Source organism: Musca domestica, unplaced genomic scaffold (assembly GCF_030504385.1).
Source record: "Musca domestica strain aabys unplaced genomic scaffold, Musca_domestica.polishedcontigs.V.1.1 236, whole genome shotgun sequence".
Taxonomy (NCBI): Eukaryota; Metazoa; Arthropoda; class Insecta; order Diptera; family Muscidae; genus Musca; species Musca domestica.
Window position 1 is genome coordinate 343,582 of NW_026712270.1, and position 18,480 is coordinate 362,061.

General features: G+C 37.1%; 1 protein-coding gene across 10 annotated transcripts in view; it reads left to right on the forward strand.

The window, feature by feature from the left end:
• The window catches only part of LOC101897750 (myotubularin-related protein 4), a 69,969-nt gene that overhangs the window by 1,875 nt on the left and 49,614 nt on the right, over nucleotides 1–18,480 (forward strand). The window lies entirely within an intron of this gene.

Below are 18,480 nucleotides of genomic sequence, written 5' to 3' on the forward strand. Positions count from 1 at the left end.
GACCGCAAATTGTGATAGTAATTCGTTTATCAACAATTTTCCCACAACTCTTTTTTAATTATAGATATTTTATGTGGCTATTTGTTTTACAAAAATTTTTCTTACACTTGCGGTTTTTCATTCTACTACTCCTGATGTTCTTCAGAAATTTAATGGGGTAAATTGCGATTGGGATTTTTATAACCTCAGTCATATGGCTACAGAGGGTATATATCATTTGATACGGCCAAAACGTGTCCCATCGAAATAATGGTTTTAGACCGTTTCAGGACATTTGGAGTCAATCTAGCGTTGTCCGTCCGTCCGCCCGTCTATCTGGCTGGTGCGCACGATAACTCTCGAAGGGATTTGATCCAAAGTTGTTACATCGTAATATTATTGTCAAACTTAGATCGAGTTCGAAGATGGACAATATCGGTTCACACCTTCTGGTACCTCCCACAAAAAAGGTTAACATTTACAAAGAAAATAATTTACTTCACAGAAAGAAAAAGGATATTCCGAATTTGCTCCACCTTTGCAAATCCTAATATTTGCATTAGTGCTACGTCAGGTGCGAAAATGGATAATATCGGTCGACACCTTCTGGTACCTCATTCCCAAAAGCTCAAAATTTGGAATAACTACAACTCTTATAAAATGTGATGTAAGTGTCCGATTGTCTTCAAAATTACACACATCACAATGTTTTTATTAACCCAAGGTCCGATGGGAAGATAGAATATATCGGTCAACTCCTTCTGGTACCTCCCCCACAAAGAGTCAAAATTTTGAATATTCATGATGCTCATAAAACGCGAAATTAACATCCGATTCCATTTAGACTTGGCACATCTCAATATTTTCATCAACACAAGATCTGTTATAAAGATGGTAGAGATCGGAACATAACTTCTGGTACCTCCCCTACAAAGGGTAAAAATTTTTAATAACTGGAATTATCATAAAATCCGAAATAAGCATCGGATTCTCTTCAAATTTCACACATCACAATGTTTTTATTAACTCAAGGTCCGGTGTCAAAATGGGATATATCGGTCCACTTCTTCTGGTACCTCCCCCACAAAGGGTCAAAGTTTTGAATATTCATGAAGCTCATAAAACACGAAATTTACATCCGATTCCATTTAGACTTGGCACTTCTCAATATTTCCATCAGCGCAAGATCTCTTATAAAGATGGTATAGATCGGACCATTTCTTCTTGTACCTCCCCCACAAAGGGTAAAAATTTTTAATAACTGAAATGATCATAAAATCCGATGTAAGCATCCGGTTCTCTTCAAATTACACATATCACAATATTTTTATTAACCCAAGGTCTGGTGTGAGGATGAAATGTATCGGTCCACTCCTTCTGGTACCTCCCTCACAAAGGGATCAACATTTTGAATATCCATGAAGCTCATAAAACACGAAATTTACATCCGATTCCATTTTGACTTGGCACTTCTCAATATTTCCATCAGCGCAAGATCTCTTATAACGATGGTATAGATCGGACCATTTCTTCTTGTACCTCCCCCACAAAGAGTCAAAATTTTGAATATCCATGAAGCTCTTAAAACGCGCAATTAACTTCCGATTCCATTCAGACTTGGCACATCTCAATATTTCCATTAACGCAAGATTCGTTTAAAAGATGGAAGAGATCAGACCATTCCTTTTGATACCTCCCCCACAAAGGGTTAAAATTTTGAATAACCAAAACGATCATAAAATCCGAAATAAGCATCCGATTCTCTTAAAATTACACACATCACAATGTTTTTATTAACCCAAGGTCCGGTGTGAGGATGGAATATATCGATCCACTCCTTCTGGTACCTCCCCACAAAGGGTCAACATTTTGAATATTTATGCAGCTCATAAAACACGAAATTTACATCTGATTCTATTCAGACTTGGCTCATCTGAATATTTCCATCAACGCAAGGTGTGTTATAAAGATGGTATAGATCGGACCATTTCTTCTTGTACCTCCCCCACAAAGGGTCCAAAATTATGAATATCCATGAAGCTCATAAAACGCAAAATTAACATCCGATTCCATTCAGACTTGGTACATCTTAATATTTCCATCAACACAAGATCTATTATAAAGATGGTAGAGATCGGACCATTTCTTCTGGTAGCTTCCCCACAAAGGGTAAAAATTTTGAGTAACCAAAATGATCATTAAATACGAAATAAGTATTCGATTCTCTTTAAATTACACATATCACAATGTTTTTATTAAACCAAGGTCCGGTGTGAGGATGGAATGTATCGATCCACTCCTTCTGGTACCTCCCTCACAAAGGGATCAACAGTTTTGAATATCCATGAAGCTCATAAAAACGAAATTAACATCCGATTCCATTTAGACTTGGCACTCCTCAATATTTCCATCAGCACAAGATTCGTTATAAATATGGTAGAGATCGGACCATTTCTTTTCATACCTCCCCCACAAAGGTTCAAAATTTTGAATAAGCAAAATGATCATAAAATCCGAAATAAGCATCCGATTCTCTTCAAATTACACTCATCACAATTTTTTTATTAACCCAAGGTCCGGTGTGAAAATGGGATATATCGGTCCATTACTTCTGATACCTCCCCCACAAAGGGTCACAATTTTGAATATTCATGAAGCTCATAAAACACGAAATTTACATCGGATTCCATTTGGACATGGAACTTCTCAATATTTTCATCAACGCAAGATTTGTTATAGAGATGGTAGAGATCGGACCATAACTTCTGGTACCTCCACCACAAAGGGTGAAAATTTTTAATAACTGAAATTATCACAAAATACAAAATAAGCATCCGATTCTCTTCAAATTACACACATCGCTATATTTTTATAAACCCAAGGTCCCATGTGAAGATGGAATATATGGGTCCACTCCTTCTGGTACCTCCCCCACAAAGGGTCAACATTTTGAATATTTATGAAGCTCATAAAACACGAAATTTACATTCGATTCCATTCAAACTTGGCACATCTGAATATTTCCATCAACGCAAGGTCTGTTATAAAGATGGTAGAGATCGGACCATTCCGATTTACTATTCCGACTTACTATTGTTATTGATATTAGAAACAATTTGTTCTTTTTTTAGCATCCCATTACAAATCCCACAATTATGTGTAATATTCTATATTAAATATATAATTTATTTTTTAATTTTTTTTTTAATCTCTACACACATATAAACAACAGACACATCATTTGTTTACTATTTTTTTTCTTCTTTCGCCTTCTGCTGCTGATGATTTTGATGACGATGAGATGAGATGAGATTTGCTTCTATTCGCTTTGCTTCTATTCGCTTTGCTTGCTGACTAGCTGGCTGGCTGGCAAATGCTGTTATGAAAAAACAGAAAAAAACAAAACAATTTTGAAAATTTGCATTGTCATTTTGCACCCTCTCTGAATCTTTCTTGCTTTTCTTTTTTTTTTTTCAATATTTTTTTGCCACATCTTTGTTTTGCTATTTTTCTTTGAGTTCTATACTAGTTGTTGTTTTATTTTCATTTGTGTTTTCAATATTTTGTTTTGTTGATAGATAGTCAATTTTATTGTTTATACTCCAATGGATGGCCAATGGATTTCTAAGCGATATTGAAATGAAGAAAAAAAAAAACAAAGGGTGCCGAAATGAATAATTTTAATAATATAACCCAATGAGGAACCGATCGAATGCTGTGAAATAGTTAAGGAAAAAAAAAAACACGAAATTTACATACTCTCCTCCACGAAATACAGGGTGAGATAAAAAATTGCAAAAAAGTCAAACGCCCTAAATTTTTCTAAACTAAGATTTTTTAGATTTTTTTTTTAAATTCTATTGAATGAAAACAAAAAATGTTAGAAATAGCATCAAATTTTGGGAATAAGTTTAGATTTGTTCGAATTCGTCACCTTTGGCACGAATTATGGCCTTCAAACGGCCAATGAAACCGTCACACGCTCCCTGCCCGAATGTTGCTCTGCGGTATTTTGGCCCATTCCCGGTGAAGCGCTTGCTTGAGGTGATCGACACTTTGGTATTTTTTTAGTGGCAAGAATTATGGCCTTCAAACGGCCAATGAAACCGTTACACGCTGCCCTAATGTTGCTCTGTGGCATTTTGGACCATTCCCGGCGAAGCGCTTACTTGAGGTGATCGATACTTCGGTATTTTTTGGTGGCACGAATTATGGCCTTCAAACGGCCAACGAAACCGTTACACGCTGTTGCTCTGCGATATTTTGGCCCATTCCCGGTGAAGCGCTTGCTTGAGGTGATCGACACTTTGGTATTTTTTTAGTGCCAACCTTGCTTTACAAAATACTCCGGACACAATGGTCCAACGGATTGGTATCCGGAGATTTTGGTGGCCATTGTGCCATGGAAATGAAGCGAGGTTCCTAATTTTGTAAGCATTCTTGGGTGGCGCGTGCTGAGAGCGATGGTACTTAGTTCTGTTGGAATGTCTAAGGTCTGCGGCCAAAAATGTTTGCATGTTCAAGGCTTTAATACACCCTTCAGAATATTTTCGCGATAATATTCAGCATTTATTCTGATGCCACGGTTGATTAATACGAGCGGAGAGCGAACATCGGCTGTTATGGCGGCCCACACTATCACCATGGCTGGCGCTTGAGTTCTGGTGGCCAACGGAAGGTGCACATTTTCAGACCTGACCTCTTTGGCAAGTAAACACAATCATTTTGTTTGTTTACAAACTGCTGGACAACGAATGTTTTCTCATCGGAAAAAAACAAAATTCGGCAGTTCACCACTTTCGGCCAAGCGAAGCAACTCTTTAGCTCTTTTGAGTCTATTTTCTTTCTATTGCGGTGTAAATTCTTGCACTTATTGGAATTTCAATGGCTTTACCCCGAGCTCATTTTTCAATGGAATATTGCGATATGTTCAGCTCACGGGCCATTTTTCGGCCACTGGGACGCGGCTTTCGATCAAATAGCTTCTTTACTTTTTAAACCATTTCTGCTGATGTTGCTGTTTTCTTCCGTCCACTTCCTTGACGTCGTCGGGCTACACTACCTGTATCACGGTAACGTGCGATGGTACGAGACGCAAAATATTTATTCACATTTAAATGCTGGAGTGCTCTAACGATAGCCACTATCACGATTGAATTCCATAACGAATAACTTTTTTTCTGGAAAATTCTCACCAAAATGCCTTGGTACGCTTGTAAACAATATAATGAGCTATCACTGAAATAATTTTAAAAACTGTCGGACGAGTGGCTTAGAAATGACAGCAGTCTGAAGTTGGTTGCAGTTTCTTCATCTCGTCCTGTATTTTAAAGTTGAAATTGAAAGCCGTCTATTAATGGTAAATCAACAAATTTTTTGAAACCAGGTCTAGAAGCATTTATGATACTCTTTCCGAAAATGCTTATTATATCCATTCACACCTTACCGTTTCTGGATACTGGGACCAAACCAATTTCCCTTATGTGCTGTTGTTCAGAAAATTGTCAAGTTTAAATTTAAAACCGGATTATTGACCGAATCGGAATATATCATTTGACTAACTTGGAGTGTGATCTAGTAGCCTTTTTAATGCTCTTTACAAATATTCATATTAAATCTATGAACCTATAATCGTTCCTGGACACTGGACACAAGTCCATATCACCTATGGTCACTTGGGGACAATATTTTGAAGTTGAAATTTAAAGCCGATTATTGATGGTATATCAAGAAACCATTTGAATATCTTGAAGCCAGATCTAGAAGCATTTTTGATACTCTTTTCGAAAATGCATATTATATTCCTGCACACCTTGTCGTTACTGTATACTGGACCCAAACGAATTTCGCTTTTGGGTTGTTGGTGAGGAAATGGTCAAGTTGAAATTTGAAACCGGATTATTGACGGAATCAGAACATAATTTTCGAATATCTAGAATTGTGGTCTAAAAGCATTTTTTATGCTCTTTACAAATATTTATATTAAATCAATGTACCTCTAATCGTTCCTGGACACTGACCGCAAAACAATATCACTTGGGCCTGTTGGGGACAATATTTTGAAGCTGAAATTTTAAGCCGATTATTGATGGTATATCAAGAAACCATTTGAATATCTTGAAGCCTGGCCTAGAAGCACTTTTGATACTCTTTCCGAAAATGCATATTATATCCATGCAAACCTTGCCGTTGCTGGACACTAGGACCAAATCAATTTCCCTTATGTGCTGTGCTGTTCAGAAAATATTCAAGTTGAAATTTGAAACCGGATTATTGACGGGGAATCAGAACATAATTTTCGAATATCTAGAAGTTTGGTCTAAAATCATTTACCATGCTCTTTTCAAATATTCAAATTAAATCCGCGTCCGTCTAACCGTTCCTGGACACTGGACACAAATCAATATCACCTATGGTCACTTGAGGACAATATTTTGAAGATGAAATTTTGAGCCGATTATTGATGGTATATCAAGAAACAATTTGAATATCTTCAATCCTGGTCTAGAAGTATTTTTGATACTCTTTCCGAAAATGCACATTAGGTTCGCGCTCGCCTGGCCATTCCTGGACACTGAATCCAAAGAGATTCCTCTTCTGGGCTGTTAATCAAAAAATGACAAAAGTACAAATGTAAAACCCGTTGTTGACGCACTCGAAAATTATTATTGGAATGACGAGAATTATATTCTAGAAGCATTTTCAACGCTCTTTCAAAAAATGTACATTAGATTAATGTATTCATAGTCGTTCCTGGGTGGGCACTGGTCCAAATCCACCTTCACTTCTAAGAAGTTATTCACAATATGAGCAAAATCAAATCACATAGTTAGCAGCAAATTAATAAGTTATTGAAATATAATGGACAGCGGATTAGAAGTATTTTTAATGCTCTTTCCAAAAATGCATAGTATAGTGAGATATGACTAGCCACTCCAGCACAGTGGGCCCAAACCAATTCCTCTTTTCGGCTGTCAGCGAGAAAATGCTCAAGACAGAATTCCAAGTCTATAAATGCGTTGTTTAGGAGTAATTTTGATTATATTGGAACAAATACTTTACATAGTGATGTCAGCCCAGCACAGTGGGCCCAAAGCAATTTCACTATTGAGTTTTTGACCAAAAAAAAAAAAAATAATAAAATTAAGAAAGAATAGAATTTAGTTTAGAATTTAGTTTAAGAATATTTTTTATGTTCTTTCCAACAATGCATGTCTAGGCATCTCGGCACAGTGGGCCCAACCCAATTTCATTTTGATGTTGTTGAAAAAAAAAAAAAAAATGAAAAAGTTGAAATTCTAAACCAATTTTTGTAGATAGTTTGGAGCATTTTTATGCTCTTTCTAACATTGCTTGTTATGGCGAGTCATGCCTAGCCGTTTCGGGACCGATGGGTCAAAAAAAAATCTCTTCTGGACTGTCTCGATCCTTCAGAGGACCCACATTCCTTAAAAAATATTCCACATCTCTGCTAAAACATGTGGAATGAAACAGTGTCATCTGCTCTAGCCGAGTATGCACCACGTCTGCTGCTTTAGTAAATCACATATTATGCCATTCCTCGGCCGCCAAAGCCATAATGCGAATGAATAAAAAGAAAACTTTTCTTTTTTTTTAGCCACATTTCAAAACGAAATTCTTTTAAAGGCCGGCCATTGGCGCATTTTATTGTCTGCCTTTTCATTTCCAACTAACAGACACTTTAAACAGTGCAGAAAAAGTAGAATGTAAGTGTATGTCTGGTTTGGCCTATGAATTTAATCGATGAGTGAGGGGGCCAGGGATGGGAAATGCTAATTTCAAGGGGTATTGGCGGGGGCGAAGAATTAAAGGGTCATTATGTGGACTCCTGCCTTTGAATGTACTGTTCAACTATTTTTGTATTATTAATTTTTTTCTTTTGCAAAATTCCCACTTCCCATCCCTGAATCAAGCAAAGTATTTCAGTGAAAGACAACAAACGAGAAAGTGTGCATAGTTGTGCCAGACTTTGTATGCTTTTTTTTATAAATGCTTTATATGTTCGCTGACACTTGTGAATGGTTACAATGCAAAGAGAAAAAATTAGCACGCACAAGTGCGAGGATGTGCTGGGGAGGATCGAAGAGATGAATATTGAAACATTGAAAAAATTTTGAGGTCAAGCAGAAGGAGACATATAAATTCATAGGCAGATGTCGCTTGCATCAATGGACGAAAATGCGTTCTAACGGAACGACATCTACCTGTGAGTTCCAAATTTTCCCATGGTTCAAAAAAAATGTAGTTTTTGTCAAGAAGTCTGAAAATTAGCCAAGACACGATACTTTAAGGTCTAACAACATGCAAAAGTTGAAGCTGAGGTTAGATTTGATAGTTAGATGATGTTCGCATAAATGACAGTCCCATTGGATCTTAAGCCATTAAATAAAGCGACATCTGCATTTAAATTAAACTTCTCTCTCATTTTCAGAGGCTGGGAGGCCTGGGATAATCGTGCCTGGCTCGTTTCTATGTTTCCTATTTATAATTTTTTTCGGAAAGGAAAGACTTCCATTTCAAATGTAGATTCCAAACTTCTCTCTCATTTTCAGAGGCTGGGAGGCCTGGGATAATCGTGCCTGGGCTTGTTTCTAGGTTTCCTATTTTTCATTTTTTTTTGGAAAGGAAAAACTTTAATTTCAAAGGTAGATTCGACTGACATCAAACTCCACGCCTAGAGGCCTGGAAGGCAAGCCCAAAAAATCTTTAAAAACTCCACGCCTAGAGGCCTTGAAGGCAAGCCCAAAAAATCTTTAAAAACTCCACGCCTAGAGGCCTTGAAGGCAAGCCCAAAAAATCTTTAAAAACTCCACGCCTAGAGGCCTTGAAGGTAAGCCAAAAATTGTTTAAAAACTCCACGCCTAGAGGCCTTGAAGAGATGAAAAAAAAAATTCTTTAAAAACTCCACGCCTAGAGGCCTTGAAGAGATGGAAAAAAATTCTATAAAAACTCCACGCCTAGAGGCCTTGAAGAGATGGAAAAAAATTCTTTAAAATATTCACGCCTAGAGGCTTTGAAGAGTTTGTAAATAATTCTTTAAAAAATCCACGCTTAGAGGCATTGAGGAGATGGGAAAACAATTCCTTAAAAAATCCACGCTTAGAGGCATTGAGGAGATGGGAAAACAATTCCTTAAAAACTCTACGTCTAGAGGCTCTAAATAGTTGGTAAAACATTCTTTAAAAAATCCACGCCTGGAGGCCTGGAAGGCAAGCCAAAAAAATCTATAAAAACTACACGCCTAGAGGCCTTGAAGGCAAGCCAAAAAGTTCTTTAAAAATTCCACGCCTAGAGGCCTTGAAGAGATGGAAAAAAAAATTCTTTAAAAATTCCACGCCTAGAGGCCTTGAAGAGATGGAAAAAAAATTCTTTAAAAATTACACGCCTAGAGGCCTTGAAGAGATGGAAAAAAATTCTTTAAAAATTCCACGCCTAGAGGCCTTGAAGAGATGGAAAAAATTCTTTAAAAATTCCACGCCTAGAGGCCTTGAAGAGATGGAAAAAAATTCTTTAAAAATTCCACGCCTAGAAGCCTTGAAGAGATGGAAAAAATTCTTTAAAAATTCCACGCCTAGAGGCTTTGAAGAGATGGAAAAAAATTCTTTAAAAACTCCACGCCTAGAGGACTTGAGGGCAAGCCAAAAATTCATTTAAAAACTCCACGCCTAGAGGTCTTGAGGGCAAGCCAAAAATTCATTTAAAAACTCCACGCCTAGAGGCCTTGAAGGCAAGCCAAAAAATTGTTTAAAAAATCCACGCCTGGAGGCCTTGAAGGCAAGCCAAAAAATTGTTTAAAAAATCCACGCCTGGAGGCCTTGAAGGCAAGCCAAAAAATTGTTTAAAAAATCCACGCCTGGAGGCCTTGAAGGCAAGCCAAAAAATTGTTTAAAAAATCCACGCCTGGAGGCCTTGAAGGCAAGCCAAAAAATTGTTTAAAAAATCCACGCCTGGAGGCCTTGAAGGCAAGCCAAAAAATTGTTTAAAAAATCCACGCCTGGAGGCCTTGAAGGCAAGCCAAAAAATTGTTTAAAAAATCCACGCCTGGAGGCCTTGAAGGCAAGCCAAAAAATTGTTTAAAAAATCCACGCCTGGAGGCCTTGAAGGCAAGCCAAAAAATTGTTTAAAAAATCCACGCCTGGAGGCCTTGAAGGCAAGCCAAAAAATTGTTTAAAAAATCCACGCCTGGAGGCCTTGAAGGCAAGCCAAAAAATTGTTTAAAAAATCCACGCCTGGAGGCCTTGAAGGCAAGCCAAAAAATTGTTTAAAAAATCCACGCCTGGAGGCCTTGAAGGCAAGCCAAAAAATTGTTTAAAAAATCCACGCCTGGAGGCCTTGAAGGTAAGCCAAAAAATTGTTTAAAAAATCCACGCCTGGAGGCCTTGAAGGCAAGCCAAAAAATTGTTTAAAAATCCACGCCTGGAGGCCTTGAAGGCAAGCCAAAATTCTTTAAAAATTCTACGCCTAGAGGTCTTGAGGGCAAGCCAAAATTTTTTTTATAAACTCCACCCGTAGAGTCTTTGAGGAGATGGAAAAACAATTCTTTAAAAAAAATCATCGCCTGAGGGACTTGGATGCTAACGACATCTAAATGTGCTAGTTTTTCTTTGTATTATTTTTCAGAGGTAGATGGCGTTCACATTCTTTAAAAAAAATTCTTTAAAAATTCTACGCCTAGAGGTCTTGAGGGCAAGCCAAAATTTTTTTTATAAACTCCACCCGTAGAGTCTTTGAGGAGATGGAAAAACAATTCTTTAAAAAAAATCATCGCCTGAGGGACTTGGATGCTAACGACATCTAAATGTGCTAGTTTTTCTTTGTATTATTTTTCAGAGGTAGATGGCGTTCACATCAAGAATTCTATCTTCTCTCTTAGAATTCCAACTTCTTCCTCATTTTTTTCAAGTTTGAATTTGTGGAAAAATATTCTTCCAATGAAGAATTTTGATTTTGCAAAGGTAGAAGTTCCATTTCAAAGGTAGATGTCGTTCACATCAAAGAAGTTAAACTTCTGTCTTTTTTCAAAACATTGATTGGTCTTGGCGCCATCTACATGTCAATTCCAACTCGTCTCTCATTACTTTCGAGTTTTCACTTTTGACAAAACTCCTTCCAAAGAATTATTTTAAATTTTTGAGCAAAGAGAGTATTTTCGTTTCACATGGAGATGGCGGTCCATCAATGAACCAAGGTATTTTCTAGCTGCCATGGAGCGAACGACATCTACATGTGATTTCCAATATCTCTTCCTCATAATTTTCGAATTCTCATTTGCCAAAAAAAAAATTTCTAAAGAAAAATTTTGTTTTTTTTCGTATATACTTATATGCGAACAATTTCCCTAACCCACCCTCGTAACTATCATTTAATATCGCCATCGTCTATATATATTTTTTTGCCTGATATCGACCACAAACATTCCAATGTTCCGGCGTTGATATCTCCTTCAATTTGACGTCGAATGCGTAAAATACGTTAATGATGTTTGTCTACGCATTGCAATGCGACTCCAAATGTTGACAGGCTGGATATTGGCTTTCCAATACCAAGTTATTTCGAACTTGATATCGTTTCCAATAGAAAACAAGGTATTGCAAAAAAAATGAAACACACTGAAAAAAATTGTATGCTCTCTGACATACTAAGTCATCTCTGATCGGATAATATCGGGATCTTGGTGGGAGTACTGAAATAAATTAGAGCTCTCGAGCAGAATGAGTCATTTCACCATCAGTCATATGGCTATAGAGGGTATATATCATTTGATATGGTCAAAACGTGAAATAACAGTTTTTGACCCTAGGTCTCTTTGGACCAAATCCGTTTCAGAACATTTGGAGTCGATCTAGCGATGCCATCCGCCCATCTGTCTCTCTGGCTGGCTGGCACGATAACTCTCGAAGGGAGTATCCGATTTCATCTAAACTTGGTACATCGTAATATTATTGTCAAACTTAAATCGAGTTCGGAGGTGGCCAATATCGGTCCACTCCTTCTGGTACCTCCCACACAAAAGATCGAAATTTTCAAGAAAATTATTTTACTGCACAGAAAGAGAAAGAATAATCCAATTTTACTCCAACTTTGCGAATCCTAATATTTGCATCAGTGCTAGATCAGGTGTGAAAATGAACAATATCGGACCACCCCATCAAGTACCTCCCCCACAAAGGGTCAAAATTTTGAATAATCACAACTCTTATAAAATGTGATGTAAGTGTCCGACTGTCTTCAAATTACCCACATAACAATATTTTTACTAACCCAAGGTCTGGGGTGAAGATGGAATATATCGATCCACTCCTTCTGGTACCTCCCCCACAAAGGGTCAAAGTTTGGAATATTCATGAAGCTCATAAAACACGAAATTAACATCCGATTCCATTCAGACTTGGCACATCTCAATATTTCTATCAACACAAGATTCGTTATAAAGATGTTAGAGATCGGAACATTCCTTCTGGTACCTCTCCCACAAAGGGTCGAAATTTTGAATAACCAAAACGATAATAAAATCCGAAATAAGCATCCGATTCTCTTCCAATTACACATCACAATATTCTTATCAACCCAAGGTCTGATGTGAAAATGGGATATATCGGTCCACTCCTGCTGGTACCTCCCTCACAAGGGTTCAAAATTTTGAATATTCACGAAGCTCATAAAACACGAAATAAACATCCAATTCCATTGAGATTTGGCACATCTCAATATTTCCATCAGCACAAGATCTGTTATAACGATGGTAGTGATCGGACGATTCCTTCTGGTACCTCCCCCACAAAGGGTCGAAGTTTTGAATAACCAAAACGGTCATAAAATCTGAAATAAGCATCCGATTCTCTTCCAATTACACACATCACAAATTTTTTATTAACCCAAGGTCTGGTGTGAAGATGGAACATATCGGTCCACTCCTTCTGGTACCTCCCCCACAAAGGGTCAACAATTTTGAATATCTATAAAGCTCATAAAACACGAAATTGACATCCAATTACATTCAGATTTTGCACATCTCAATATTTCCATCAACACAAGATTCGTTATAAAGATGGTAGAGATCGGGTCATTCCTTCTGGTACCTCTCCCACAAAGGGTCGAAGTTTTGAATAACCAAAACGGTCATAAAATCCGAAAAAAGCATCCGTTTCTCTTCATATTTTACACACATCACAATATGTTTATTAACCCAAGGTGTGGTGTGAAGATGGAATATATCGGACCACTCCTGTTGGTACCTCCCCCCCAAAGGGTCAACATTTTGAATATCCATGAAGCTTATTAAATAAAAATTGACATCCGATTCCATTCAGACTTGGCACATCTCAATATTTCCAACAACAAGATCTGTAATAAAGATGATAGAGATCGGACCATACCTTCTGGTACCTCCCCCACAAAAAATTAAATTTCACACCTCCAAATATATTTGCTAATGGCAGATCTGTTGTGAAGATGATATATATTTCTTCCAACCCCTTCTAGTACCTACCACCTCACCCACATTTCTCTCCGTGTACCACAATTTGTATGCACTACATACGACCGCGGCTGAGTGTGAAAATTAAAACTATGACCGTATGAAATCTCGTTCTATCATCGATCTTCGTTTCGCATCACATATTTCGTTTTTTTTTGTTGTTGTTTGGGTTTGAGTAGAGTTTCAAGTGCCATCAACATTCCATAGAAGGCAATGAGCCGCTAGTGCTGCTTGCATTTCTTAATGTTTTGCGCACAGCGATAAGTGAACTGTCATCAGAGTGGGGCTTGGTAATAGAGAGCTAGACGTGGGGGACAGACAGACATAGAGACGTCGGATCTGTAATAGAAGACGCAGACTCGATGGTCTGGCAGACATGCGTAGAAAAAAATCGAAAAGAATTTGATTGGAAATGTAAGGCACACTTTTTCGAGTCAATCAAAAAAAAAAAAAAAAAAAACAGAAAAAATATGAACACATGGCAAGCGATGGAGAAGAGGAGGATGAAAAATCGATTTGGAATACTTTTACTTTGTCAGATGGCTTTATTATCTACTACTATGGATCAGGAATAAAGGGAAAGAAGCTTATAAAACAGTGGATCTACAAAAAACTATGGAAAAATAAGTTAAATAGTATCAGTCGGTTTGGCGACAGATGTATACCCCCAGCCTTGATTTATGATTATTGAAACTGTTGACCCTTTATGGGTGGAGGTTCCAAAGCAGTTGGCCCTTATTGTCCAATTCGTATCTGATATAAACATTACAACGTGTCAGATTTGGACTATATCGTCTTTTTCCTATACTTCATATGAGATATGTGCAAATTTTTGGAAAATGTGGAAAAATGCCTGAGGTACCAGATATAGCGGTCCGAATTCCACACCATCTAATACAGATGAAAGTATTTGTTCGTGCAAAATTTAAAGGCAATCGAACATTTATATCCAATTTTATACGAAATCATACATTCCGACAACAGAATCTGGGTTTTTTGATTGTTTTGGTTATTCATAATTTTGACCCTTTGTGGGGGAGGTACCAGAAGAAATGATCCGATCTCTACCAATTTTATAAAAGATCTTGCGATTATAGAAATATTGGGATTTGCCAAGTCTGAATGGAATCGGATGTTAATTTCGCGTTTTAGGAGCTTCATGGATATTCAAAATTTTGACCCTTTGTGGGGGAGGTACCAGAAGGAGTGCACCGATATATTCCATCTTCGCAGCAGAACTTGTTTAAGTAGAAATAATGGGATGTGTGAAATATTAAGAGAACTAGATGCTTATATCGTATTTTATGACCGTTTTTGTTATTCAAAATTTCGACGCTTTGTGGGGGAGGTACCGGAAGAAATGATTCGATCTCTACCCTATTTATAACTAATCTTGTGATGATGGAAATATTGAGATGTGTCAAATCTGAATGGAATCGAATGATAATTTCGCGTTTTATGAGCTTAGTAGATATTCAAAATTTTGACCCTTTGTGGGAGAGGTACCAGAAGGAGTCCGCCGATATATTCCATCTTCACAGCAGATATTGTATTATAAGAAATAATGGGATATGTAAAATATGAAGAGAAACGGATGATTATTTCGGATTTTATGACCGTTTTGGTTATTAACAATTTTGACCCTTTGTGGGGGAGGTACCAGAAGGTATGGTCCGATCTCTACCACCTTTTTAATAGATTTTGTGCTGATGAAAATATTGAGATGTGCCAAGCCTGAATGGAATCGAATGTTAATTTCGAGTTTTAAGAGCTTCATGAATATTCTAAATGTTGACCCTTTGTGGGAGGTGTACCAGAAGGAGTGGACCGATATTTTCCATCTTCACAGCAGATATTGTATTATAAGAAATAATGGGATGTGTAAAATATGAAGAGAAACGGATGCTTATTTCGGATTTTACGACCGTTTTAGCTATTCAAAATTTCGACTCTTTGTGGGGGAGGTACCAGAAGAAATGGTCCGATCTCTACCATCTTTATAACAGATCTCGTGCTGATGGAAGTATTAAGATGTGCCAAGTCTGAATGGAATCGAATGTTAATTTCGTGTTTTCTGAGCTTCATGGATATTCAAAATTTTGACCATTTGTGGGGGAGGTACCAGAAGGAGTGGACCGATATATTCCATCTTCACATCAGATCTTGTGTAAGTAGAAATAATGGGATGTGTGAAATATGAAGAGAATCGGGTGCTTATTTCGGATTTTATGACCGTTTCGGTTATTCAAGATTTCGAACCTTTGTGGGGGAGGTACCAGAAGAATTGGTCCGATCTCTACCATCTTTGTAACAGATTTTGTATTTATGGTAATATTGAGCTGTACCGAATCTCAATGAAATTGTATGTTTATTTCGGATTTTATGATCGTTTTGGTTATTCAAAATCTTTGACCCTTTGTGCGGAAGGTACCAGAGAGAATGGTCCGATCTCTACCATCTTTATAACAGATCTTGTGATGATGAAAATATTGAGATGTGCCAAGTCTGAATGGAAACGGATGTTAATTTCGCGTTTTAAGAGCTTCATGGATATTCAAAATGTTGACCCTTTGAGGGGGAGGTACCAAAATGAATGGTCCGATCTCTACCAATTTTATAAAAGATCTTGCGATTATAGAAATATTAGGATTTGCCAAGTCTGAATGGAATCGGATGTAAATTTCGTGTTTTATGAGCTTCATGGATATTCAAAATTTTGACTCTTTGTGGGGGAGGCACCAGAAGGAGTGGACCGATATATCCCATTTTCCCACCAGACCTTGGGTTAGTAAAAATATTGTGATGTGTGTAATTTGAAGACAATCGGAATCTTACATCACATTTTATAAGAGTTATAATAATTCAAAATTTTGACCCTTTGTGGGGGAGGTACTTGATGGAGTGAACCGATATTGTCCATTTTCTCACCTGACCTAGCACTGATGCAAATATTAGGATTTGCAAAGTTGAAGCAAAATCGGAGTTTCCTTCCTCTTTCTGTGCAGAAAATATATTTTTTGAAAATTTCGAGCTTTTGTGGGGGAGCTACCAGAAGGAGTGGACCGATATATCTCATCTTCACAGCAGATCTTGGGTTATTAAAAATATTGGGATGTGTGAAATTCGAAGACAGTCGGATTCTTACATCACATTTTAAAAGAGTTATAATAATTCAAAATTTTGACCCTTTGTGGGGAAGGTACTTGATGGAGTGGACCGATATTGTCCATTTTCTCACCTGACATAGCACTGATGCAAATATTAGGATTTGCAAAGTTAGAGCAAAATCGGATTATTCTTTCTCTTTCTGTGCAGCAAATTATTTTCCTTGAAAATATTGAGATTTTGTGTGGGAGGTACCAGAAGCAGTGGACCGATATTGACCATCTCCGAACCCGATTGAAGTTTTACAATTATATGATGATGTACCAAGTTTGGATCAAATCGGATACTCCCTTCGAGAAATATCGTGAGCACCAGCCAGATAGAGAGACGAACGGATGGACGGACATCGATAGATCGACTCCAAATGTCCTCAAACGGATATGGTCCAAAGAGACCAAGGTTCGAAAGACGTTATTTCGATGAGGCACGTTTTGGCCGTATCAAATCAGGTCATCTGGCTGAGGGTATAAAAAGATAACATTTCTTAACTACTGACATGTAGATGGCGTTACTTGCAAGATGAATATGTAAGCTATGGAAAAAGAGATTATAAGTAGCTAGTCCATGAATGCTTGCAATTTTTACTTCAGCTATAAAAAGCTTCAAAGACATATAATATAATAAGATGCGACATTAAATTTTCACTTTTCTTCAATAGATGGCGTTGGTAGTGGAAAAATATATCGATATCGTGACATAGCATTATGTTATAATTTAACGGAGCTGACACTTTTTAAGGGTTTTTGTTGATTTTTATCGATTCAATGTACAAGGAAATGCTCTGGAATAGATTTTTGAGAGCATGTCTATCATACCTGATATTTTTTTCCGCGTATTTTTGCCATTTTTTGGCGATATCGGAATAACATATTTTTCTAAAATTTCCTATGCATTTCTGTTATGTCGTCTGCCATCTGTTATCTGATAGAAAAATTAAAGCCCATATGCATTTTTTCCAGTCTTTATAGTTTTATGTCTTTGAAAGCTTACTTGTTACTTAACTTCTGACATGTAGATGGCGTTACTTAAAATATGAACAATGAACGATAGGTTATCTATGGATCTAGAGATTGTTTCCAGCTAGTATTAAGAATAATATTTAATAGCTAAATATTAAGAACATATTTCGAAACTAAAAACAGTCGACTTATTACTAAACCTCCGACATATAGATGGCGTTATTTAAATATGAGTTATAAACCCACTCAGCGGTAGACCTTTTATAGCTAGGCAAAAATATTAAGAATTTCTAACCGCCAAAAAAATTACTCTTTATTTACATATTTCAAAACTACAAACAGTTGACTCATTGCTACATATCCGACATATAGATGGCGTTATTTAAATATGAGTTATAAACCCATTCAGCGGTAGACACTTTATAGCTGGTCAATAAATATTAAGAATTTATAACCGCCAAAAAATGACTCCTTACTCATTTTCTGACCTTCTTCGAAAATTCAAAAAGTGACTAACTGTTCATATTTGTTTCTCAAGGCAACCTACAACGAATTCCATTGACATGATTGCCCAATAGGTGGCAGAAGGACATCAGATTGTTCGTATGGGCCAAGGCAATTATCATCAATGGGACACAGTTAGTTGGACGTCTTCTTAATTGTACTTTTTACTGGCCTGGCGACAAACATTCCAATGGATGCGCCGTATTGCATCTCAGCAGCAGCTGCAATTGCTGCCGAGTGGTCGGCGAAATTTGGGTCAAACATATTATCAAAAAAAAACCAGATCGCTTATTGTCATCAGTAATAATAATAATGGCATTAAGTGAAATAATAGTGGAAATCTTAGAAAATCAATTTCCAACATACTGTTGTTGT